Consider the following 6,989-nt stretch of genomic DNA (forward strand, 5'->3'; position numbering starts at 1 on the left):
TTAGCTTCACAGCAAACATTGTATGTCCACACATGCCGCCCTATTAGGCCACAGGAAAATAACTAACTCCACAGCAGGGTAGTATTTGTACATACAAATACTATTCTGCTTTGGAGTTTTTACTCTGCAGCACCACACGTTGTAGACAGGTGGCTGGGGCACAAGGGTGCTTCAGCATGGGGGCTGCCTGCTGGTTAGCCCCACACTGAAGCACCCTCGTGCCCCAGCCAGCCCCCCTGAGCTCTGACCCGGCTCAAAGTCCTGTGATCCCAGGTGCACGTGAAGATGCAGCCTGCGCTCAGGAGCAATGAACTCTGGTACGATATGCACCAGGGTTTATTGCTGTGCGCTAATAGCACGTGTAGATGCACCCCATCTTTCCAGGAATATTTATGTGGTGCAACAACATCTTAGTGACTGGCGTCTCACACCTCCATGTGCCATGGGATCTAATCGCAGGATTTAAGCTTTCTTAAAGATTATGTACATTGTCCATGGCTAGACAAACTGAATTGGTAGACAGTCAAACTTGAAGGGGCAGCCCTTGAGACTAGAACTGGGTATTCAGCTCGACTGGGTGTTAACTTGGCGGCTTCATTGACAGTTCAGTAATTGATTATTTCAATTCTTAGTGGAAATATGCCACTATGGTGGGAAGACGGAGCCTGATTACAGCCCATCTACAGGATGGATGTGGCACTAACTTCTTGTGCGATTGGTTGGGACTCTGCCTATCTACATAAACCTGTCTACCTAGTCCTGCAATCCATGGTTCAGAAGGCTAATGACCTAGATAAGCATGAGCACATCCTGCTTTCCCTGTCCCTGGTTGTTAGCAGCAGAGATTTTTCTTATTGCTCAGTCTTACCAAATGGGGCAGAGGGGAGTTTTGAATTCTTCAAACCTTTCTCATGCCTTTCTCAGACCTGGGACCACCTTCCCTACATCTCACTTCTCTTCTCCTGAATCCTTCGTACCTCATCCAGAGAACGTATAACCTAAGGCTTCATGCAACCTGAAGGGCTCTGTGCTTGGTACAGACTAGGAGATGCAGCTCTTTTCTACTGGACTGGTCAAAGCAGTTTGTAGCAAAGAGAGGGTATATCAAAGCATTGTATGCTATATTGCTCTCTCTCACCTCAGGAAGCAGGGCAGGCAAATCACTGTTGGACCTGGGAGGCTCACGTCACCACTGCCACACCAAAGGGTTTGCTCAAAATAAGAGTCATAGCTGGTTATCAATCTCACCTAATCTCCATCGGTTAATAAGGATAAGTGCTCCCCAAGCCTGGAGTTTGTGGCTTTTCCAAGACTTGCAGCAGCCCCATGTAGGCAAGGCATGCAGTCACATGGCTGAAAAATCTGTATTCTTAGAGAAAGGAGATTGTAACTACTTTCCATCTGAACAAAAACCAAAGGGAAACTCCTGGAGAGTCATTGCCCTCTTAGCCCTTGTGCAAACTGAACAGTTAATCCAAGGTCTTGGTACAACACCCATTTGGCTCCTTGTCTGGTTGTTGTACCAGGGAACTGGGAATGGGTGGTTTATGCACACAGAGTCTCTAAGCATGCCTCCTGCCCATGGGGACATACTTGTTTTGCTACTGCTGATAAAAGGGACCGGCCCTCTGAGGAGAGCTTTGTGTAGGAAAGGAAGAACTGGGAAAGCTGGATTCTGTTTGTGACTCCATGTGGGTCTGGGTGGAACCCTTCCCCTCGCTGTGTCTTTGTTTCCTCATTTGTGAAACGGGTCTAAAAAAAAAGATAAAAGCCAGCTCTCCACCTTGCCACTAAAGGCACAAGATGTAGTGCAGGATATCTCCCCTCCCCCGCCCCGGTGCCCCAGAAGCTGAGCCTTGAACCCAGCTTAGAGGGAGCAAGCATAGGAGAAAACCTTGCAGTTCCTGCCTGGGGAGAAATTCCTTCCTACCCTCAGGTTGCCTCGCTGCCTTACATTTCTGAATCTTTTAAGCATAAAACCACAGAAGGGGTTGGAAGGGACCTCAGGAGGTCATCTACTCCAACCCCCCTGCTCAAAGCAGGACCGTCCCCAACCAAAGCTTTGCCTAGCCAGGTCTTTAAAACCTCCAAGGATGGAGATGCAACAACCTCTCTGGGTAATCTGTCCCAGTGCTTTAGCATCCTCCTAGTGAGAGAGTTTTGCCTAATATCTAACCTAAACTTCTCCTGCAGCAACTTGGATTTCCCTTCCTACAACCTGAAGCTTCATAATAATTTAATCTCCAAGCCACCACTGGCATCAAGAACCTATATGCGCTGTTCTCTTCAATGAAGGTTGGGGGCAAGGGGGAGAGCAATTACTTAGGGACCTATCAAATTCACAGGCCCTGGCAGCCAATTACACAGCTGTAACATAGCTGGGACCCCCAATTTCACAGCCGTATTGAGGCCGGGGCCGCCATTTTGAAGGCGGAGCAAAGCCCTCCACACTTCTGATTGGCTGAAGGGTGCTGCAAGTCCCACTCCTCCTAGGCATTTATTGAAAGTCCTAGCTGGAGCTGCCTGGCTCATTAATTCAGTAATTATTACCCTCTTCAAGGGGCAGAGAGCGGTAATTACTGAGTAAGCAAACAGTGGACTTCTGGGGGCTTTTCCCTGCTCCCCCCGCTCCTTCTGGAGACAAAGAGATGGGAACTTTTCCTGCCTCTTTCCCCCACCCCGTTAGGCTGCCTTTTTTTTTTTTTCCTCTTTGCTCCCTTCCCCCTCCTCCTGCCCTTCCAGGAGACAGCTTTTTGAGCATAGCCGGTTTCCTGCACTTTCACAGGGGACCCGGCTATTTCACAGGAGACTGCCAATTACATGATTTCACATACACGGTTTCTGTGAAATCGTGTATTTGGTAGGTCTCTGCAAATACTGTTTGTTCTCTCATGGGGTGGCAGGAAGGGGAGAAACCCCCTGGGCATTTCCCCACCCAAGTTGGGTGCTTCCTCTTTTTCAGTATGTATTACCGTACCATTTCCTCCCATGAACTTCCCCACTGAAACTTCCCAATTCTTTGAAAACGCTCATTTTGAGGAAATGTGACTTGTCAAAACAACCCTTCCCTACGCCTCCCCAGCTTCTGTTGGAGCTCCCCGTTTTATGTTTCTTTTGCAGGGGACTGGCACTTTAGCTAGGAGGGAAAAAAGCCATAGTAAGTAAATAACGGATCATATTGTCAGATGGAGAAAACTACCCTAGCTCTGACCTGATATGCTTTGGTCAGAGCTGCCTTGGATAAGCCACGCATTTAAGCCTGGGTTAACAAATGTTATTGAATGCAATTTAAGTAATATTCAGTCAGTGGACAAGACTTCCTCTCAGACAATTGTGTAGGCAGGAACAGCATTGTATTTACTATGCAGCTGTACCAGGGCCCCACCTTACTCCTTTTCACATCTATGACAAACTTCCTCCAGACTTCCAGGGAAGCAGGGGAAGTAATGTAACCCATCACATTAATGTCAAAGGGCCAAATCCTAAGATGCTGGAGCCCTCCTGCAATTTCCTGTTGAAATATTTTGTTTTACGGAGTCAGTGGCCAGATCCTACTCCCACTGAAGCGAGTTGCATTTTCTCGGTCTTGCTCAGAAATTGGGCCCATGTGATCATTTAGAAATCAACTGCGCTGGGGATGGAAGGTCAGGCTCCTACACAAGGAGATCAGGGGCATGCTCTGGGGTGCTGAAGAATTTTACAGCAGGGAGTCAGGGAGAATATTTAGCCAGATGTCCAAGGGAAGGTCAAAATGCAGGTTTGTGGCTGTCATTACATTCTCTGTGTTAAGGCAAAGTCCTGAGCAACAGTACAGCAAGCCTTTCCCTGTCAACATTGCTTTATATTTGACATGTTGGGGACCTTCAGTTTCCATAGTTAATCCAATCCTTGACCTGTCTGCTTGTGATGATCAAGGCAGGGGCCAGTTAGAGACAGTGTTTCTGTGATAAAGATATCCCCTGGGACACTTGTTATCACTTGGAGTGGAAGTTAGCCTTGTCCAAACTACATCCCCTGATCGCTTCTTTTTAAGGGTCCTTAAGAACTAATCCTTTCAAGCAGCTGTACCATCATAATGAAGAAGAATTCCTCATGTGAAAAATGCAGAAGTGGACCTTGGAAGTTAAGGGAATGAGACAGTGGGTGAGAGTGTCAATCTCAGGTTGGTTTTCACCTAACTCAGGTGGTGATGCATTTTGATAACTCTTTGCAACAAGGTGAACTAAAGTTTTATACTCTGAGAAATAACCATGAGAAAAGAATTTAAGACAGAAGTGCCTTCCCTCCACCCCATCCCTCCATGCAACAAAAAACAAGTTAACTGATTCTTGGTGTGCTATCACTTATATTTCAACCCAGGGCCTACCATTATATTACTGTGCCATGCTTGTGTGACTGAATCATTAAATGCTCATCCGTCTCCTGTGTCATTGTCTTACATAAGCACCCGGACTACATCTTGGCTGAATCACTCCAGGAATTTGCTGTGTGGTCTACCTAACACACCTGTGTTATCTCAGGGGAGGTGATCTGGTAGTATAACTGCAGCAGGTGGCATGTTAGGATACTGATTCAAGTTCTTTTTGTTAACTACATGGGCAACTGGTGCCATCTTAGTTGGCAACCAGTCAGGAATTGGGTGGGGGGGTCCCCCACGGCCTATCTCTCTGACGTGGCCGATTGTACCGACCGGGAAGCGGTCATCTGGGTGCACCCACTCCCTGGCTGGCGCTTGCAGGGGGAGCACCCTGCCCATTGCCTAAGTGGGGAGCATGGCCTCTCAGGGGGTACACCAGCACCCTGTGTATCCCCTACTCATCGCCACTGATTGACTATACTGCACACACAGCCCACATTATGTTGCACTTCACTTCGGTGAATGCTGATTAGATTCTGGATTTACCTTTACGCTGTTTCAGCTGAAAAACAAACAGTAAGTGAAAGGCACAACAGATAAAGATACAGCATCGCTGGAAACCATGTACAGCTACAAAAGGCTTGGCTTTGAGCTTGATAGCTTGCTGCACAGCAATGAAACACACTAACAGCAAGGGGTTGATGCCAAGTGTGTATTCATAACAGGATATACTTGGATGCTTGTTGGATACTTAAAATCAGTAATTGAACAGGATTTTTAATGAATTCAGAACTCCTTGCCACACATTTAGTGTACCCATAATTACATGAGCTAGAGATCTTGAATGGGATGTGAAAACATTGCAATTTCTACAGTTTCTTGTATGCCATTCCATAACAGCAGCACTCCCAATAACAGCCCTGCACCTATGATCTATCAGTACTCAGGAGGTACATAGCTCCTCTCCATGGTTTAGGGATGAATGCAGAACAATCCGTGTTTTACAGTGATCATGAGTGTGTGAAGCATCCTGCACAATTAGCAGAAATAACTAATCCTTGCTTGAGGATGTTGCAGTTCAGCTGAAGAAATCATGTCTGCTGATGAACAGGGCCATTATTTCACCAACCATCTTATGAAAGATCCTGCACCTGACACTAAAGCATCACACCCATTTATTGGAGTTCTGTCTGTGTTCCTGTTTGCAATCCTGTGTAGGAGGCTGCCTGCTGCTAATTTTGCCTGGTGTCTAGCTGAAGCTGCTGAGTGAGTCAGTCTCATGATGATACACTTACTTATTGTAAGATTTCTCTAAACATTTCCAACTATAGCAGCTGCACCTGTGGCACGCAGTGGCCCAGGGCAGGAGTTCAGTATGCTGATGTTTTGTCATATCCCTGCTCTGAGCCTGTCTACATGACACTGGTGCCAGCACCTCACCTACTCCAAAGAAATCTACATCACAGCTTCTACAAGTGCATCTGCATTTGCTGGTGAACCTGCTACCACCAGGCAAGTACTCTCCCTCCCAGGCCCATTGGTCTGGGGCTGCTGATACCCCCCCAATCCTGGCAGGCATCAGTGTATGCAAGCCCCAGGCCCAGAGGCCTTGGCATTCCCCAGCCTCGCTTTGTCTTAGTCAAACTGGGCTGAGACGTGGGCTGTGGGGCACTTCCTGTGTGTGCCTGCCTTGGGGGGTGCTCAGTTGTTCAAGAGCTCACGTGTGCTGGCCACCTGCGCAGCATTGCCAAGTCTTAAATATGAAATGATCATACTGGAGGCTCAAAATCATCACATTTGCTGGCAAACTCATACAGTGAAAAATATGCAAATAAGTTGTCTGTATTTTATGTTGCTCACTGTAAGCTGCCAGTGCGTGAGGACAACTGGGACATCACCGGTGAAGCATTTTTTTATTTGGAGGCAAGCAGTCAGGCTTGAGAAAGTGCTGACCGCAAACCCAGAAGTTGGTTAGGACTTCCTGAGACACTTGGGTTTTGCATGTGCTGTCAATTAGATACCTCAAAAGTTATCAAATGCAACACTCTGAAAGTCTCGGTTCAGAGCTGATGCCTCTTATTAAACCAACTAAGAGACTGCAGAAAGTGGTCTCGTTCTGCAAGCTATGGGGTGTGCACGCCCTTCATCAGGCTCAGGGAAAATTAAAGATGGTAAAAAGTCCCCATTGGTAGGAAATAAACTCCATTTTTCCACAAAGGGAGCTTAAGACAGAGGCCTGTCCCTCTGGGTCCACGAGAGTCTCTCTCCTGTGCAGATCAGGCAGGGTAATCTTTAATTTTCCCCGCGTCCCATGAAGGGCGCGAGCCTGAAAGCTTGCAGAAAGGGCCACTTTTGTTGTGATTTCGTAGTTGGTCTAATAATAGGTATCCTGTCTGAACCAAAACTTCTAGATCTGCGCGTTTCTTTTTGTCTCACACCAACACGGCTACCAAACTCAAAACTCCTCGTACCTTTTGAACACTTTTATTCTTGTTGATGGACGGTAAAAGGCTGAAACAACGGGGCGCACCGGCTGGTATCACACACCCGCAGAAAGAGGCGCAGCGCACACGCAGTAACGTCCACCCTTGGCCCGGCTCGCGCAGGCGCGATATGGGTGTTTCCTCCTCTT

General features: G+C 47.4%; 1 long non-coding RNA gene across 1 annotated transcript; it reads left to right on the forward strand.

Moving 5' to 3' along the window:
• The first annotated feature begins 3,742 nt into the window (after positions 1-3,742).
• On the forward strand, positions 3,743-4,343 carry LOC109314542. The gene is made up of 3 exons (XR_002102305.1): positions 3,743-3,757; positions 4,034-4,162; positions 4,243-4,343. It is a non-coding gene; the product is annotated as an uncharacterized LOC109314542 (long non-coding RNA).
• The last annotated feature ends 2,646 nt before the right edge of the window (positions 4,344-6,989 follow it).

This window comes from Crocodylus porosus, unplaced genomic scaffold, assembly GCF_001723895.1.
Source record: "Crocodylus porosus isolate Cpor-Errol unplaced genomic scaffold, CroPor_comp1, whole genome shotgun sequence".
In the NCBI taxonomy this organism is placed as follows: domain Eukaryota; kingdom Metazoa; phylum Chordata; order Crocodylia; family Crocodylidae; genus Crocodylus; species Crocodylus porosus.